Source organism: Acanthochromis polyacanthus, chromosome 8, assembly GCF_021347895.1.
Source record: "Acanthochromis polyacanthus isolate Apoly-LR-REF ecotype Palm Island chromosome 8, KAUST_Apoly_ChrSc, whole genome shotgun sequence".
Taxonomy (NCBI): domain Eukaryota; kingdom Metazoa; phylum Chordata; class Actinopteri; family Pomacentridae; genus Acanthochromis; species Acanthochromis polyacanthus.
The window spans coordinates 30,182,921-30,201,130 of NC_067120.1; positions in this window are offsets into that span (position 1 = coordinate 30,182,921).

The window sequence follows — 18,210 nt, forward strand, 5'->3', positions numbered from 1 at the left end:
AGCCGACTTGTTCTTACTGATAAAAAAAATGTAATAAAATTCCAGCTGTAATAAATCAAATCATCCTTACAGGGTTCTACTGAGATGAATCTGAACTGTAAGTCTGGCATTTGTACTTATTAAATGCCAGCAAGCATTTGATTGGAACAGCACAACATCATGGGCACGAGTGAGCAAGGAATAACCCATAAAATATAAATTAAAAAAAATTAATCCAACAGTCAATCCAATGTCCTTCATTAAGTCTTGAGCATTGAGGTTGACGATGTTCCCTTTTTGTTAGTCTGTAAGTTGGTGTTGTGTTTCAGACCACAGCACCTGATGAATCTTCTTAGTTCAAATCAGTTCTTTAATAGAGCTGATTTCCAAGTGTAGTCTTTTCTCAGTGACAAACTTAGTTGAGTTCAGTGCATTGCGAAGAGAGAAACTGTCAGTGACAGATTATTGGTACAGGACGTTGACAAAAACACCCCAAAACATTATCAGTCCCCTCAGACATAGCTAATGTTTCATCCGCAAGTGTGCTTCTGACACTAAATTGCTTGCATTAAACATGGCATCAGGCCTGCTCTGTCTTGCAACCCACAGAAGTTGGCCTATCTTTGAACGGAGCTGTTCTCTCTCTGGGTTAGCTCTCTAAGCTGTCTATGTTAGCCCTCTAAGCTAACTCTCTTTGCCAACTGTCTGTTTGCTGTCTAAGCTAACTCTCTAAATTAGCCCTCCAAGCTAATTTTCTAAGTTAGCCCTCCAAGCCAACTCTCTCAATTAGCCCTCTAAGCCAACTGTCTAATTTCACCCTCTAAGCCAACTGTCTATGTATTTGTACCTTGTTGCCCATAGTAACAAAATCCACCCCCACATAGGAAAAGCTATTGTGAGCATCACAAACTTTGATCTGAGATGAGGTAAGACTGACTCTGAAAACATGTGTGATCCACCCCATGTGAAATCGTCAACATGACATGCAAGTACATCAGTTACATTCTTATCCTCATCAAACCAGTAGAAAACTGCTGGATCAACCTTATACATAAAACCTCTTACTTCAACCAAGACAATTTCACTCTATTATACCAATACAGTGAGACTACAGAAACTTTTTTTTTTTTTTTTTTTTTTTTGAGTTTCCAAAATGTCTCTGTGCTATTGGCCTCTGGCAGTGGTTTAATAAAAATGTCTCTAGACAGTTCCATTTCTTGTAAGAAGACCAATTTTATGTCCATTGAGTGAATTTCCCATTGTCTTTGATATATCACTACCACTAGGAGTCTTAGTGAATTAGAAGCTCTTCATATTTATGAATAACCTTTTCATAGTCTAAGTTGGTGCACCCTGACATTGATGCCTCCATGCATGACAAAACACTTGCATCATCCTCGTCAATGACCACCCCAGGCCTTTTTCGTTCTGGACCGTTCACAATGTTAACATAGTAATGACCAGAGCTAGTACAGTCCAGTTTGACAGGTTGGTTGAACATCAATGCACTGTCATTTTCCATGTCCAGGACTGTCCCTGCCCTTTTTAGTGATGCTTTACTCAAAAGCAGGGGAGTGTTAGCAGGTAATACTTCGGTTTCTGTGGTACATTTTGTTTTGCCAATCTTAGCAGGAATCTTGACTCTTTTCACTGAGTAGACTACTTGTCCATCTCCAAACTTGAAGGGCCTGTGACTTTGTGCTTCTGTTTCTTTCATCGTCTTCATGCTTTTCTTTTGCAACACAGTACTGTGGTTGTCTAGCCATTCTTGTCCACATACTGTCCTAGTGCAGGCAGGGTCGATTATTGCTGAGCCAAAACATTCAGTCATGTATATTTCTGCATCTGTTGCCGATTCTTTAGTGTACAGAGTAATATTACACTCTTCCACGTCTCTTTTGTCTTCAGTTATTTTAACACTCTAACCTCTGTGCGGACAGTCTTTGGCCCAATGAAATGTGCTTTGGCAGACTGCACATTTCGATCATCGTCCATACTTATCCAGCGGGTTTGTACTGGGCTGCGAGTTTCCTGCTGAGTGCTTTGCTGCCAGGACTTGCCTCTTTGCTGCCGCTGCTCCGTGGCAAACACTGTCTCCTGACGAATACTTTCTGTTGTCGCGCTCGTTTGTGCATGCAGTTAGAGCCAACTGCCTGTCCGTCGCATCCAAACACGCAGTGTCCAACAGCTTAAATGCTAAAACTGTGTCAGGTAGTTCCATTTGATACTTTTTCATTCGTGAGTAGTGCTGTTCGAAATCGATAATATAGTCCGCCATGGACATGTTCACTTCTTTTATAATGCGGTCATATTCAGAGTAAGCTTCGTAGATCCTGTCTTTTTCCTCTTTTAGAAACAAGTCATCCGGTTTAGCTAGCAACATCATCATTCCAGTGTCTTTATTTAGATCATCTACCGGAATTTCCATCGCCGTGTCTTGTGCCCTCCCTGATAGCGTCAGGGCAACGGCCAGAGCCTGTTTTTCTTCTCCAGATCGGTAACTCTTGTCCAAACAACGACTTCATTCTTCCAGCTTTCGTAGGATTTTCCTTCTTCAAATGTAGGCGGAACTCTGTAGTTACTAACCATCCTCTGCTACCAGTGTTAGTTTGAAAGATAACTCCATGTTCAGTTCAGAAAGAAATTAATTTTTTTATACCTCTAGCATGGACCACTGCCTCTAGCACAGGGGTGTCGAACTCCATTCCTGGAGGGTCACTATCCTGCATGTTTTAGATGTTTCCCTCTTCCAACACACCTGATTCAACTGATCAGGCTCGTTATCAGGCTTCTGCTGAGCTTGATGATAAGCTGATCATTTGAATCAGGTGTGTTGGAAGAGGGAAACATCTAAAACATGCAGGATAGTGGCCCTCCAGGAACTGAGTTTGACACCCCTGCTCTAGCAGGTAGCACAGCCTCCAGCATGTGCCCCCTAGCGGAACGGCATGCGACGTGCATACAATGAAAGAGTAACACTGAGGTCCATCCAAGTAACAAAGTCCAAAGGGTAAATCCATGAAGGGAAAACACTGAGAAGTCCAAAACCGATGCAGTCCAGAGGGGTAGGGGTAGGGAAAGCAGAGACAGAGACGACATGTATATCCAACAATGAACCAGCAAAGACCGAGGGAAAGGGCAGAGTTTAAATAGCAGAGGAGGGAACCAGGTGAAATGTGTTGAGATGATTGACTGCAGCTGACAGTAATCAATTGGCATGGTGCAGCAGACAAGGGGCGACCGACCGGGAGAGAGAGACAGGAGGGAAAGATGACAGATAGAGGGAGCCAGAGGAACAAGACAAGTAGGGAGGTGAAAATGGGGAGTGATGATGGGAAAAGGGAAAAAAGGACAAAGAAGGGCAGGAGCTGGAGTGGGATCGTAACAAAACCCTATTGAAAACATGTGGACAATGCTGAAGAAACACGTCCATGTCAGAAAGCCAACAAATTTAACTGAACTGCACCGATTCTGTCAAGAGGAGCAGTCAAAGATTCAGCCAGAAGCTTGTGGATGGCTACCAAAAGCATCTAATTAAAGTCAAAATGGCCTAGGGAAGTGTAACCAAATATTAGGATTGCTGTATGTATATTTTTGACCCAGCAGATTTGGTCACTTTTTCTGTTAACCCATAATAAAGTCATAAAAGAACCAAACTTCATGAATGTTTTTTGTGACAAAGAAGTATCTGTTCCAATCACTCTGTCAGAGAAAAATCAGTTGTAGAAATAACTGGAAACTCAAGAGAGCCATAACATTATGTTCTTTACAAGTGTATGTAAACTTTTGACCTCGACTGTAGAATATACAGTGCCAAAATGCTCATTTGCTACAGTGTCACTGAAAGCAATACAAACTGTGTAGCAAAGCATGGGTCAAAAGAAATGAAACCTGAAAAAAGTGGATCAACTTTGTAGATACTTTGGTTCACTGACATGGCTCAAGTTTCCCTGATGAATGTAATGTGGTGCATTTCAGTTAATTCTGTTACTAAATTATTCACTCAGATCAATCATTCATCAGAGCCATTGAAACTGTTTAAACAGAGAAATACGTCAGATTTTGCTCCTTGAACTATTTGCTGCGATGTCCCATTCCATTGGGAAAATGAACCCAAATCTTAAAGATTGAAATCACATATAATCAGAATCACTTTATTCTCCATCTCTCATCAAAAATTCACCAAAAATGAAACCCATGTATTACCCAGAATGTATGAAAACAAAACAAAACAAACAAACAAAATACAACTGGAAGGCTACGAGTGACTGAGGTACATCCAGCAGTGTCACGATCTCAGAAGGCGGACCCGAACAGAAAGCCACACTGCTAAGGCTGGTGGAACTGAGGAGGAGTTTTATTGTTGGAGGGGTGAACAATGGCTCGGTGAGGGGAAAACCAGAGTGCAGGAGCGGCTGGTGTAGTGGGGGGTTTTGGCCAGGAACGGGGGGAATCCAGGCAGGAATGAGGGTCCAGGCAGGAATGAGGGTCCAGGCAGGAATAGGGAGTCCAGGCATGAGCAGGAGGGAAAAACCGGTGATGACTGGGTTGGGGAGAGCCGGTGGGGAAGGAGGATGGCGGGGATCCCGGACAGCTGACCTAGGTGAGGAGCAGGAGAAAGCAAAATAAGAAAAGGCAAACTTAAACAGAGCTTACCAGAGGGCTAGAGAATGAACTGACTGAGTTGTCTTGGTTCAACAATCTGGCAGGGAGTGGACGGATGAGCCGGTTCTTATTGCAGAGGTGTGTAATCAGGTCGATGATCGTCAGCTGTCCGGGAGCCGTAGAGGTGGCTGATTGCCTGAGTGGAGTCAGCTGGGAAGCTAGACTCCACTCAGGCACCGAGCTGCAGGGGGAGAGACAGGGCAGAGGAGCGGATGGGAGACAGCAAGACAGACAGGGCAGGGGAGCGGATGAAAGACAGCTAGACAGACAGGGCAGAGGAACAGGAGAGGGGGAGAGATGGGGAAAGAGGTATTTGGGATGCCAGATGGGAAAGACAGGGGATGAGAAGGGAGCTCTGACAAACAGTCACATAACAAAAATTCAGACTGTCTTTGATATGCAAATCACAAAATATGCATAGTATGTACAGTTAGCACTTTTTCCGTATTTTTAACGCCTGTGGGGATGTAACACCCATAAATTGTGCTTCACAGTAACTGCCAGCATTTATAGAGTTAACTCTGTGAAGTTTCCCTGTTGTGCCCGCAGAATGCGCAGTAGCGTTGCAGATTTCTTTCTTTTAGGGTTTTTGTGTGAGAAACTAGAGCAAGATTTCTTTTCATCAGATTGTTTTGAGCCTATAACTTTTCCAAAAGCTGAGTTGCCAGTATTTTTTTTCAGAGTTTTACAGTGTAGAGACATTTACCCCTGAGAAAGCAGAGCTAGTGATCGTTGATCTTGGTGATGGTTGGCTTCGTTGAAGGTTTGACACTTTATTCAAAACATGGTTCATTACTGGAGGCTTCAGTGACACACAGTGCTTGAGTACGACATCTATCCATCTATCAATCGAGACGTGTTATTAATTGGTTTGTGGATTGTTTTGGATTTGATTCGCCATGCACATTACTATTAGTCTACAATAGATGATTGAATGGTTTCAAGTGGGTACAATAATAATAATAATAATAGTAATAATTATGACAGTAGCTATTGAAGGCCATGTTTGTTATTTGGCATGTCTGTTCGTAACCCTATATACTCTTCTCTTATACAGTATGTTGTGTGTTATGAAACATTTAAAAGGTGCTGCTATACATGAGATGTGCTCTACAAATACAGACTGAAGTAATTTCACATGGGGCTGGTGCAAATACAGATTACATTATGGATTTTGAACATGTATTTTTTTTGGGTTCGTTTGTAAGGAGTTTTATCGGTGCTTGGGCAAAGAGTGTGTGCTTAACCCTCGTGTTGTCCTTACATAAAAATGCTGTTGCCTTGTCTGAAAAAAGTCCAAATATTCAGAAAGAATTTCCCCAAATTTAAAAAAAAAAGAGCAAAATCTTCAGGAAGAAAATTCCTGAGAAGTTTACCTCAAAAGTTATATTTTTTTAAATAAAAAAAAAACAAATTTGACAGCAAAATTCACTGGATTTTGGTTGGTTTTTTTCTGACTGTTCCTAAACATTTTTTAATTTGTTTTTTATTTCCTTAAAAATTTTTGAAAATGTGGAGGTTTTCACTGTGAATATATATATATATATATATATGTATATATATATATATATATATATGTATATATATATATATATATATATATATATATATATATATATATTTCCACATTTTTAAAACTTTAAAATGGGTCAATTTGACCCGCAGGATGACAGGAGGGTTAAAAACAGGACAGTGAGTGTGCTTGCTCAACTGGGCATGAGATTTTTTTTTTTTAGAAACAGGTAATCCAAAATTTTTAGGCTAAGGCGGTTTCTTCTGTTGTCAGACTACTTCCCCAGCCTTGGAAAAACCTGTTCACACAGCACAGATGAGGCTGGAGGTACACAGGAAATGTCTGGCTACTTCATACAGGTTTGGGTAAACAGTTTTGTGGGTGGCCCAGTATGTGAGTGGAATCAGCTAGGTACCGGTTCACTTCCACAATTGCATTAGCAGTGGTGCTTTGCATTTGCCAGTCTCTGCTTGCATCTTAATACAAAAGGCTCCATAGGTAAACTCCTGAAATATACTGAAGATAGAAGAAAAAACAAATACCTGTGGAGGCTACTGCTGGTGGTGGAGGATGAGGCTGTGGTGGTGGTTGGGAAGTGGCTTGCTGCTGCCATATATATATATACAGGGATCCTCTGTACAATGTCATCTACCTACAATGTTTCATCATTATGTTGGAACTGGTTATGTGGAACTAGTTGGCGAGCGGAGTGGACGAATATGTTGTCATGACATGCTATAGACGGCTTTGTTTACATTCGCCGGTTGTACATCACCTTGGATTGTGCTATATTTGCTAACTTCTTGCCCTTCATTATGGCTCCCAAGTGCAAATCAGACTCTTCTGATGGCAGTGCTTTGAAGAAAAGGAAAACCATCACCATGGAAGTGAAATTAGACATAATAAAATGCTTGGAACAGGGCAAAACACCAACGAACATCGGTCGAGTGCATATATTGCAACATACTGTAGCTACCCTTTGTGATGAGTGATTTTCTCTTGTTCTCTGGTCACTTATTGAACCTTCACACAGGCGACTGTGGGCCGTAGCCAAGGCCAAAATAACTACAAAAACCAATAACTTAGTTCCACAATTAGCTGCCTTTCCCAGCTCTGTCTTGCTCGACACAAGCACACATACACAAACACACACACGCACGCACACACACCAGTCTAAGAGTGTCTTAGATCCACAGTGAAATGTCTAAGCTACTAGCCAGACTGTCATTACATTTATTTATTTATTTTGAATCATGAGATTTCCTCCCACAGTCCAAAAATATGCTGCGGTTAATTGATTATTCTATACTGCCCGTAGATGTTAACCCTTTAAGCTGCAGTCAATTCCAGCCATTTTCAGTACAGAAAATCGCTAATATTCTATTTTTAAATTTAAAAAAATGAAGAAAAATACAGGGAATATTGGACGCGCATCGCGAGGTGCATTTCCTTGAAAACGACCGATTTGTGGATTTTATACCGACTTCAGGACATGTTTTGGACAAAATAGTTTACTGGCTTGTGTCTGGATGTAAAAGGTTGGATTATGGCCGTTTTTTGTGGAATATTTTCATCTGTGTGTAATAATGAACCCGGAAATGTGAGTCGCGCTGTGTGCGTTGAAGCCGTGTATAGAGAACGGATGGATGGATATTCGTTTTTGTCGGGCAAATGTGTTTTTCTCACCCGCTGTGGTAATCACATCTGAAAGTGGTTTATACCGGCGGATTCATGAGAATCTAAGCTTTCCATCGGCGTATAGTGTTTGTATAATCGTGTTTGCAGCCGTCGGACATTCTTGAAATTCCTATGCAAATTAGTAGGTGTACCACCGGCGGTACACTGAAGTTTAAGGGGTTAATGTGAGATTGTTTGTCTGTATATGTAGCCCTGCAACAGACTGGTGACCTGTCCAAAGTGTCCCCTGCCTTTGCCCCAAGTCAGCTGGGATAGACTCCAGCACCCCTGCAACCCTAATGAGGATTAGGCGGTACAGATAATGGATGGATGGATGAAATTTCATGATCCAAAAGGCAATTGTGACAATTTTTTGTTATCCTGAAATACTGTAATTGTCACAATCTGGCTTCCATTTAGCATATCAAATATGAGTATAACGCTGAGTAACATCACGAAAATGTTGAATGATTACCTCCGCCAGGAGGTTATGTAATCACCGGAGTTTGTTTGTCTGTCCGTCAAACAAACAAACTTTGTCTGTCTCTGTCCAATTGAGAGATGGCCTGGCAGCCATCTCTCAATTGTCCTTCGACCTTCAAAAAATTCCTGGATCCAGACGGTGATTCGGATCACCGACTCAGCCCCCCTGCACATTTTACTCTTTTTATTTTGTGACTAATTTCATGTATATTATACTATTATATATTGTTTAGTTTCTTGTACATTTTTACTCGATATATTGACTTAAGAATACAGTATAATGTGTTGAACACTCTGCATTTCATTTTTTGACAAAGCATGCGATTGAATGATTACTCACACACAGGTCCGGAGTGGGACTCATTTTCAGCCCTGGACTTTCATGCCTCAGACCGGCCCACTTTAGATCAGGACCTATTAAAATCATGTAATTCTAGCCTTGTCTTGTAATTCAGTGTGTTTTTCTAAAATATTTCAAATTCAGTGCAAGTAAGGGTTGCTTCACAATGAGGATTTATTCCAACATGAGTGCACATCTCCAACATTACTCTCTAGTCTTTAACATTTTTTAATGATTGATTCACATGTTGTAGTATATATACCCAGATAGCAAACTATGGGTGAATCAATGTTGAATCTATGTTGAGACCTAACGTCGAAATTATACAGAAAGCGCAAGGTTGATAAAATGTTGAGTCAACGTTTGCTTACATAGATTACATGTTTGCAAACATAGATTCAACATTAATTAAACATTGACCTGTCAAACATTTTAATTAAACCAAAATACAATGTAGATTCAATGGTATCTTTTAAACACAAACTTCAATGTTGACAAAATGTTGTTGAATCAACGTTGATCCAACCATCAGTCTTCAACCGTAACCACAATTCAACCTTCATAACCCTAATTCAACATTGATTTAACATCTTTTGCTATCTGGGTAAAGTGTGATTTATGGTTGAAAAGCAAACGTTGATTCAACATTTTATCAACCTTGCGCTTTCTGTATAATTTCGACATTAGGTCTCAACATAGATTCAACATTGATTCACCCATAATTTGCTATCTGGGATTCCTGCAGTGTAGTTTAGAAAAGTAACCTACCAGAATGTGTCCAAGTAATGATGAACGCTACAGTTATTGCACCACAGACAAGATGGATAATAAAATCCTCTCCTCTAAAGCTAAAGTGATGACAGGCCTTTCTGTCTTTCAGTGCTTGGAAAACCAAATGAAACAGGAAATCTTTCCAGGGTCACTTTAAAATGAACCTCTGCTGTTGATGCTGATACTGTGACATCTGTCTTCATCTCAGGTGTCTCATGTTCACTGTGAAGATCTTCTGAGTGAAGCCAACAGAAGGAAAACCTCATCTGGTTTTGAAGCAGGAACCTGAATGGACGACATCCTCAGTGAATCACTTCCTGTTTAGCTTTCACTTACAGAAGGACAAACCAACTAGCCTAGCTGCACTAGACAACCCACAGCAACGAATTTAATTCTCTGCCAGGGTGGGTCTAGTTACCCTCGGTAAGCCTCGAGGTTGGATACTCCTAAAACTGGCCGACGAATCACCATGAAGTGTAGAGTCAGAAGGCGGGCGTAACTAAGTGACGACAGAGGCGCTACGATTCTGACAGAAACAACTGGAAACAACTAGCCTAGCCGCGCTAGACAACCCACGGCATGGAATTTAATTCTTTGCCAGGGTCGACACCAAAAACGACAACAGTCGTTGAGCTCCATTAGCACCGACTCTGAATAATCTTTCTGTTAACATGTCTGTAATATACTTGAGCTTCACCCATTGACTGTATAAATAAGCCTTCACTGAACTACCGCATCCTCTGATTTCCGGCGCTCTAGGAGCCTATTCGTTGTGCTGATTGGTTGTATACCTACCCAATTGCTGCAGCGTGATTTGAAAGACAACCTTTTAGCCCGCCTCCCTCCCTGTCGAGATTTCCTAGACCCTTGCGTCTTCAGACCTGGGTCTAGCGCGGCTAGGCTACAAACCAACTGTATCAGCAGTTTATTATTCTCTGTTCAGCAGACATGTGTTTTGCTTTGGAGTGTGACGATGTCGTCGGTGATGTGGAGACTGAAGTTTCCGTTTCTCCCACAGCGTGCTTTAGGGCAGCCGGGTCAGACTTGATGTTTGAAATACTGACCGACAGCTCAGATTTAACTGTCTGCAGTTCCGTTTTGATGGATGTTAAATTTTCACTCAAAGCTGCCAGGAGCTAGGTCTTTAAAATAACCGCCGTCTCGTTACAGAGTGAAAGTAGCAGTTCCTCCTTAAGGTCAGAGATTGCAGCATCTGAGGGCCTCTTCATACGAAGACGTAGTTGACGAAGATCTTCTGGAGCAGAAAGACCACGACCAAGCAGCCTGGAGATCTTAGACAGCGTCTCCCTCAGGTGTGTTCACGGTCAGGTCTGTGGCAATCCCGTCAAAAAACAAAACAGAAAAAAACCGAGATTATAAATCAACATGTAACCAAAGCACTGTGTGCATAACGCCATAGTATAGGATGTAGTTCAGAAAATGTCCAATAGCATAGCATGGCCTGTAGTTCATAGTATAGCATGTCGGCAACAAAATAAAACAGAACATACATTATTATGTGGTTCAAAAAGTGCAAAATGATAGGATGTTGCCTAAAATTGTCATGTATGATATGTGGTTCAAAAAAATGTCATAGTGCAGTATGTTGTCAAAATAGTATGTTATTCAAGAAAACATCAGAGTATAATATGTGGTCTAAAAAATGCCATAGAATAATAGTTCATTGCACAAGTAAAAGTATAGTAATTTTTAAAACTGTTCAAATTCTTAAAATATGTTGCTAAAAAAAAAAAAAAAAAGCAAAAAAACTGTCAAAGTGATATGTCAATTTAAAAAGTCTATAGTAGAACAGGTCGCTCTAGGTATATCATAGTTTAGCCTTTGGTCCACAAAATGTTATGTCTTGGCTATCTCAAGTAGGTGAAGAGCAACACAAAAACAGTCCAAACACTGGTTTCCAGAGGGTTGGATGAGTATTTGTTTGAAAGAGTAAGTTTACAACAACACAACATGTGAGGGGGTTAAAAGCAAATGGGTGTAAGTAAAATAAAAATAAATAAACAGAACTAAAAGTGAACTTCACATTGACATTGATGGGCATTCCAACTAAGAACAAAATAAAAGATCGTCAATACGAAAACAACTCTTCCTGTTCACCTCTTAAATCCCAAAAACACACCACAGTAGCATCCTAAACTAAAACTACCAACGGGTTTCTTGTTTTCATTTCTGAACAATTCAAAGGTCCCTCTCTATCTTCCCACACATCCACCAACCACTGGAACACATCTCCAAAGTTCTGCTGAAGCTCAGCTTCCCCTCAGAAGAACTGCCACCAGACGAAGGAGCCTTTTGAGAGGCAGCTGGCATCATGATTGGACTGTACTTTGTTATGTTCCAGTCCAGCTTCAGCTCCAGAGACGGCAGGCAGGACGAGTCAACGGAGGCCGGGTGGACAAAGACATGCAGCTGAGTACAATTCAGAAAACAACAGTGGAGGAGTGCAGCGGCCCAGGGCCAGAACAAACAGAGTAGCATAGTATGTCTCTGAGAAAACATCATAGTATAGCTTTTGGTATGAAAAAACGCCATCATATACATCATATATTCTACAAATAACAAGTCAAAGGAAAGAGACATACATTGCAGAATTGTAATTTTGAGCAGACTGATTTACTGATTATCAGTATTTTAGTTCTTACTGATTTACGGTAATAAATTCATTTAAAAATGACTCTACTTTGGCTCTGAACCTTTATCTAGCTGTGGTCGCTCTGTCTTCTGGAGTGATTTGATTGGTTATACGTCATGAATAAAATTCCTTTAACTTAACATCTGTAAACAAAACAAAAATGTATCAACAAAGTTTTCTGTTAGAGTTTGTGTTCTTCTAAGTTTAACTCCAAGATTTTAAATATTTTCATTTACTGCAAATGAATATCTACTCCAAATGTCTCTCTAATAACCATTATCAGCCTTAAAAACCCACAAAACACCCCTCTATACTCGACCACACTTAGTACAGTCTGGTTCTCCCTTCCATAAATCTGCTTGGAATCTTCCACTTCCTGTTTGTCAAAGTGTCCTTCTACCTGGACAGGTTTTGTTGGAGCTCATGCAACAAACATTTTGGGTAACTGCACTTTAATATGAATGGATGACACCGAATAAGAGTCTGTTTTAATGAGACTGAGTTCAGATGTGTAGCTCTGTCATTAAATAGTAAATTATTTCTCAGAATTCACAGAGAAAAGTCTGAAATGTTTGCTAGGTTTGCGTCCCACATGTTCTTTGGCTGAACTCAGGCTAACTCTCTCCAACTTCTGGATTTCTTGAGTTGCTTGTTGTTAAAATATCTTGCTAGAGGTGCTGAAGCTCAGAAAGTCTGAGATGTTTGTTCAAAATAAGCTCATTCTCAAGTCTTATCTGAACTGTCCTCTTTTGTTTGAACTTTCCCTCAACTTAGGAGTTAATGACAGAGCAGCACATCTAGACTCAGTCTCATTTATGTAGAGATTAAACTTCAGTGTCATTCATTGATGTTAAAGTGCAGTTTTTCAGATGTTTCACATGCCAAACCAGTCCAGGTAGAAGATAATGTGAAGAGAAGCTTCAAAGGATGAATATCACACATTTATGTTGGAAATAAATGTCCTTTAATTAGACATTGTCATGAAAAGTTGTATTTCCCTTAAATGATGTTCAAATCTTTGTTGAGTGTTTTGTTGATGTTGGTTTCTAAATGTTTTCTGACACCAAAGATTAAAACCTTTTACGGCTCACAAGCTGCAACAATTCACACATTATCAACTACTTTGCAAAAGTTCTGTTACACTTGTTGAGACATTCACGGACATGAACACAAAGATTTGTTGGTGCAATAAGATAAAACTTTTGGATGGCCACATTTCTGATTAATATTATCATTAACACATATACTGAAATATTTGGAAAATAAAAAATTATCTTCTTGCACCAAAAAAATCTTTGTGTTCATTTTGCAAGTGTAGCAGCACTTTTGCAAAGCCCGGTATCTTTCTGACTAAGATAAAAAGTGAAAAACTGCCTGATTCCTGCATCTTGAATGTAAATCGTTTTGGTTTATATGACAGTAAACTGAATATATTTGGGTTTGACATTTTATACACCAAAACAAGAAGTGAATTACTGGAGAAAACAATCAACAGATTAATGGACAAAGAAAATGTGTTTTCCAACATATATGGCTGAATTACTTCAACATTACAAGATACATGCAATTTAAATTCAAATTTATTTATATAACGCCAATTACAAGTCAAATTGTCTCAAGACGCTTTATTTTTATATTTTTTTGTCATATTTAAAATATGACCAAGTAAGAAATGTAAACCTCTGAACTAATCCAATTTTTTATTTGGTTTATTAGAGACTAATCAACAATTAAAATAACTTTCTCCGCTAACACTAATAAACAAGAGGTCACGTAGAAGGAACAGTTTTAAATCCTGCAGTCCCATGACGACAAGAATAAAATTTCTCAACAAAAACTAAATCTGCTGGTGGATTAAATTAAAGTCCTAATAGATGATAATAAAGTTTGATACTAAAGGTTTGTGGTGCTAAAAATCTCAAAGTAAAGATATCAAGTTGAACATCTGGATGGAGGCTGATAAAAGTTGACCTCCCTTCATTTCTCTGGAGCTGACTCCATGGATTTTAGGGATGCTGGTTAAAGACCTGGGGCCTCAATTTTAAAGCTTGTGTACGAACAAAACAGGGCGCCACTTTCTACGCAAGGGTTGTGATTTATAAAAACAAACTTGGCGTGAGAATGTGCGCACCGGTGCGCCAACCTTGATGCTTGATTACGCACAAAACAGGGCGTAAATCACAAACTTTGCGTAGAAAGTAGTGTACGCTGTGTACGTTGTGATTTCTAAAAACAAACTTGGCGTGAGAATGTGCGCACCGGTGCGCCAACTTTGATGCTTGCTTAAGCACATTTTGGAGACAGAGGTAATGGCAGTGCCAGAGGGTGAAGTGGTGAATTGAAACCAGATTGATCTCAAACCTTTATTGTAATCACATATTAGACTTGTAAAGCCGGATAATCATAACCCCTCATTGTTGTAGATGTTCATATAGTGCGCCGTTCGGCCTACGACTGTATTTGCAGAACTAAGTTCATATATCAAACTTCCATCTTCAAATGATATAGAGCGGTGAGTGGCACTGATTGATTACTAATTTGGAAAAGGCATGTGACAATCAGTCCAATCCCTGATCAAGCCGATAAATAGCGGGTGACAGCCGTGCGTAATGTGGCACAATGGATACGCTGGCATTGCTGGAAGATCACGTTAAGAATGGAGAGAGATTTTAGGAATCACAGGGATTTGCCCATGATGATGACTGGCTAATAAGCTGATTCAGATTCCTAGAGCAGTACTCTTGGATCTATGTGCTGAACTGGGCCATTTTAGACCGACCCACCCGCTGAAACCACGCCATCCTGGTACAGACACAGGAGCTGACGACTCGGGGGTTTCTGGCAACACCGGCTCCTTCCAGTAGGAATTGTCCGACAGGTATGTGTTTTATATGAGGAATATATGAGGTTACATTTGTTGTCTAAATCCCGTTTGGGTCTGATATACAGTTAAATGATATCGTTTAGGTCTGGGATATCACAACCATCCCTCAGCGCAATAATGCCAGCTGTTTTGGATGACATTATAACAGGGTTCGTACAGATTTTCCCTTGAGTTTTTCCATGACTTTTTTCATGACTTTTCCATTACCCTAAAGCGATTTTCCATGACTCAAAATAACACCTTACAACATAAACTTAAAATTATAACCATATTTATTCTTTTTTATTTCATCTAGTAACACAGACTTTGCAACTTGCAATGTAAAATACTGAAAATCCAATCAAATCTTAAATAAAACATCTTCACAGTATTGAGAGACATAAAATAAAATAAAGTGCTCCTGAACAAAGTAAGTAGACTGGTACTTCAGTCTAAACCTAAATAACGAAGCTGCAATAAAGAAAAAATAAAGTGTCCCAGTACAAACTCAGTAATTTGGCCAGAGTTCCAGGCAATTCAAAGAGTTTCAGTGCAAATACTAAAGTTCAAGTAAAGATACAGTAAAATAAAGTGTCCCAGTACCAACTGAGTAATTTGGCCAGTGTTCCATATATTCAAAGATAAAACAATATAGCTGCAGTGCAATTACAATAGTTCAAGTAAAGATACAATAAAAAAATAAAGTGTCCTCGTAAAAAATAAATTGTCCCAGTACAAACTGAGTAAGTTGATATGTGTCCCAGTCAATCCTTAAACAAAAATATGCCTGCAGTGGTGTACATGGTTTGGTCAAGAAAAGCGTGTTCCTCCCAACACAGACAGTGCAGGCCCACTGGTCTCTTCAAATATCAATAAAAAAATTCGCTACCATCGATATAGTTAAAATAAAAAATATATACATATATTCAAAAGGTAAATCCTAAAGCCCAAAAGTCTTCCTGACATTTTGTTTTTAGTTTAAACATTCAGATATCTAAATGTTTTTCATCTCCAGCAACTTGTTGTCTATTTGTTTGTCTAGGTCCTGGAGTGACTCTTTCTTTTCCTTAGCTGTGCGGCGCAGACTGTTTGATTTTGTTATGTAGGTTATATTGCCAGTGTTTTCTGCTTTAACAGCATATTCATCTGCTGACTTCTCCAATGCAGTAATGTCCTGATGTGTTCTGGCTTTCTTCTTTTTCAGATCATCTAGTTCATCTTCAAGTGCCTTTCTCTTTTGCCCACACCTTTGCTTCTCATTTGCTTTCTTCATGTCATCCAAGTAGCTCTGGTACCTCTGTCTAGCACTAGAAACTGACATTAGGAGCTCCTTTGTCAGGGACACATTTGCCACATCACCAACTAACCTAATATGCCCCACAATGAGCCTTTGAGCAATAAGTGATTTTTCCTGTAGATTTTCCACGATAAGCTCTTTGTTTATGGAAAACCCCCTCTCCACACTTGCTTGGCTATGAGAAAGAACAAGCAGGATCTTCGCAACATGCCAAACCTTGGAAAATACCTTGTCTTTGCCCATAGTCTCAAACAGTAAAGTGTCCACTCTATCCACCTTTGGGTCAAACTCTCGAAAGCTGCTCTGCTGTGCAGCAAAGTTGTGAAATTCTCCAAATTCACACAGAATATCATCACATAAAGCCTCCTCCACATGATTGGTCTCAACAAGATTTGTCAAGATCCTTTTCATTTTAGCCAGGCTGAGTTCTTTCGAGCCACTCATGAATCTTGGGTCAAGACACTGCATGCTCCTTACTAGCTCATGGCTAACAGGTGCCTTTTCCTGCAGCTTATTCAGGACTGTTGTGAGGAAGACTTTACATTCCATTCTGATCTGCAGTCCCTGCCTTTCTGAGATTTGTTTAGTGACTTTCAGTTTGTTGAGATGAGCTTCAGCAGAAAACCCCAAGTTGATTTTCTGGACATCTTTATGAAAGCTCACATCTTCTAGAGGAAAGTGTAGAAGCTTGAGGACAGTGTTGGCCTCCTTTAGTGGCTTCTCTCGACAAAAACGCCCCATTAGTCCTATGACAAAACAAACACATTTGTAGTATTTGTATTTTTTTGTATTCCTTTTGTATTACAAAAATATAAAATATCATTGCCTAAAATCCTACTCTGAAATAACTAAATCAATAACAATATATGTTTTACAATGCATTAATAGTTGATAGTTTGTCTACTTCAAGTTTAAACAGACAAAAAACACATAGAATCAAAAATAAATTTGAGTACTCAGTAGCTTACCTTTCATAAGATTGAACATATCCTCACTGAAGAAGGGCAGCATGGGCCTGTCTGTCTGATAAAGGGATAGAAAAGGAGAAATCTCTTTGGCAATGCTGTTGAATATCATCAGTTTGAGCACAAAGAGGGGATCCTTGGATGTGGTCTTTATAGTCTCAAAGGATTTGATCTTTGGCTCTTGTAGATCACCCTTCTGCACCATGTTCAGATATGTCAAGATGTGGGGCCAAAGCTTCAGCGCCCGCTCTGATACTGGGACATTTTCCAGCCATCTGTGTTTGCAAAACTTGAGCATTGTGACACTGCATCCGGTTGCCTTCACAAAGTCTTCATGACGAGCAGGAGCGTCGTGGAAGAGCCAATACATGCACAGGAGCGTGTGCTCGACGTCCCATCCCGCTGCATTTGAACCAGCTCTGAATGCATTGTGTAAAATGTGTAGACCGCAAGAGCCAAGGTTTAAGAGGGACTTGTCTACCTGTTGTTGCATCGCTCTTTGGAGCATTTCAAAGGCCTTCCAATTCACGTTTGGCCCGTCCATTGACAGCTGTATGAGGTTTTTCATTCCAATTTCAGACAAAGTGTTGAGCAGTTTTTCCACTATATCTGCCGCTGCTGAATGGCCCAAAAACTCAGAACCAATATACTTGCTTTTGACTTCTGCTTCTTCCCACAGATGTGCGTGAATATTCATTTGTTTAGACTGCAAATTATGGTTCAGACTCTCATCGAATAGCATCACATAAGCTGTTTGTTGGGACACTTCCTTCATCAAAAGTCTCTTGAAATATGGCGCAAGTCCAAAGGCCGCGATATATGCACTTTTTTTCTCACCACACGTAAATTGTGCTGCTATTTTGCTGTCTGGAAACATAGCTGCAAATAGTTTCGCTGTGTCCTCTGACGATTTGAACGAGTAATGAGAGTTTATTAATTTAAGTACCCACAGTATTTCGGCTTTCAACACGTCACTTTTAGAGGCGTAGTCCAATGATGCTTGC